General features: G+C 51.5%; 1 pseudogene; it reads right to left on the reverse strand.

Moving 5' to 3' along the window:
* Positions 1–624: 624 nt before the first annotated feature.
* Positions 625–2,015, reverse strand: LOC112129378 (keratin, type II cytoskeletal 8-like; annotated as a pseudogene).
* Positions 2,016–2,304: the final 289 nt, after the last annotated feature.

Here is a 2,304-nt window from a genome sequence, read left to right on the forward strand (position 1 = left end):
GACCAGCCTGGCCAACATGCAGAAACGTGTCTCTACTAAAAATCAAAACTTAGCCAGGTGCAGTGGTGGGTGCCTGTAATCCCAGCTACTTGGGAGGATGAGGCAGGAGAATAGCTTGAACCCGGGAGGCGGAGGTTGCAGTGAGCCAAGATTGCACCATTGCATTCTAGCCTGGGCAACAGAGTGAGACTCTGTTTAAAAAAAAAAAAAAAAAAAAAAAACAAACCGAACCAAAACAAAAAAAAACTGCATTAAATGGTTAATAAGTGTTACCCTCTGGGTGACATAATGTGGGTGAATTTTTTTTTCTTATTTTTCTACACTTTCTACAAGGAGCAAACATTATTATTATTTTTTTTTTTTTGGCAGAGCTAGCTCAAGTTTTATTTTAGCCAAAAAAAAAAAAAAAGCGCAATTGAATTGTTTTGTAGCTGGAGGCATGGGCAATGGGGGGTCCCCCGATAGTAAACTCCCCTGCAGGTGGGCTTAGGGCTAGGGCTGAGCCTCAGGTGAGTCTCCCATTCACCGTGCTCCCCTGCACAGCAGCCTCCCTTCCAGGCTCTGGGGCAGCCGCAGGAGGGGAAGGCTGGGAGGGGCTATCGCAGCTGTTCACTTGGGCAGATGTCAGGACTCAGACACCAGCTTCCCATCACGAGTCTCAAGCTTCTTCACAACCACGACCCTGGTGGAGCTGGAGCCGGTGCCAGAACCAAAGCTGGAGCTCAGGCAGTAGCTTGTGAGGCTCCCCCAGGCCGAGCTCAGACCACCTGCATAGCCACTGGTGGTCTTCGAATGGATACTTCATGTTATGCATCCCAGACTCCAGCCGGCTCTCCTCACCCTCCAGCAGCTTCCTGTAGGTGGCTATCTTGATGTCCAGGGCCAGCTTGAAGTTTATCAGCCCCTGATACGCAGCTGCTGTGCCATGTCCCGCTTGGCTGGCTGTGGGGCAGCCTCCCAGCTTGGCGTTGGCATCCTTAACGGCCAGCTTCCCACGCTGCTCGGCATCTGTGAGGGTGGCCTCCAGGGAAGCCCTCTGGCCTTTGAGGCCCTCAGTCTCAGCTTGGATGAGGCTGATGTTCCCATTCATCTCGGAGATCTGTCTTCGAACACCCCAGGTCACCCCCGTGCTTCCCAGCCAGCACCTGCAGCTCCTCATATTTGATCTGGTACATGGTCTCACAGCCTCAGCCTAGCTGCAGTTGGCGATCTCCTCGTACTGCGCCCTGACCTCAGTGATGATGCTGTCCATGTCCAGGGTGCGGCTGTTGTCCATGGACAGCACCACAAACGTGTCCAAGGTCTGGGAATGCAGCTCCCGGATTATCTCTTCATACAGCTGACTGAAGAAGTTGATCTCGTCAGTCAGGCCTTCCAGGCGAGACTCCAGGTCTACCTTGTTCGTGTAAGCTTCATCCACATCCTTCTTGAAGAGGACAAATTCATTCTCCACCTCTGTACGCTTATTGATCTCATCCTCATACTTTTTCTTGAAGTTCTCCACCAGCCCCTGCATGTTGCCAAGCTCTGCCTCCAGCTTCAGCTTCTCCTGGCCCAGAGTCTCCAGCTGCTGCCGAAGGTTATTGATGTAGCTCTCGAACATATTTGTCCATGTTGCTCCAAGCCATCTGCTGCTGCTGCTGCAGGAGGCTCCACTTGGTCTCCAAGCATCTTGTTCTGCTGCTCCAGGAACCGTACCTTGTCTTTGAAGGAGGCAAACTTGTTGAGAGTCTTGATCTGCTCCTTCTCCTGGGTGCGGCCTGGATGTTGGGGTCCACCTCCAGGTTAAGGGGGCTCAGCAGGCTCTAGTTGACCGTGATGGTGGTGATGCCTCCCATTCCACTGGCCCCACCATAGCCTCCACCCTGGCCACCCCAGAAGCTGCTACTGCCCACTCGGGAGAAGTTAGAGAAGCTGATGGGGGCACTGGGCCCACTTGTGTAGGAGAGGCTGCTGAAGGCCCAGGAGCCAGAGGTGGACACCTTGGAAGACTTCTGGGTCACCCTGATGGACATAGTAGAGGCAGGAGTGGAGGTAGGCGGGCTGAACCAAGTGGAGATTCCAGAAGGAGCGGAGAAGCTGCTTCTTGGTCCGTAATTTTTAAATCAAGAACCACGTTTTATATATGTAACTGGATGTCAATGTGCCAACTTATTTTAATACTTTGGTGCTTGTTAGACACATCCTACTGATCTGAGAGCTTAGTATTTCAGTAATGCAGTATTTCCATTAAGTTTCAGCCTACGTTATTAAAAAGATATAAGAGCTAGAATGCATCCTCAATAAATCCAAAGAAAGGGGGTT

Source organism: Pongo abelii, chromosome 18 (assembly GCF_028885655.2).
Source record: "Pongo abelii isolate AG06213 chromosome 18, NHGRI_mPonAbe1-v2.0_pri, whole genome shotgun sequence".
Classification (NCBI taxonomy): Eukaryota; Metazoa; Chordata; class Mammalia; order Primates; family Hominidae; genus Pongo; species Pongo abelii.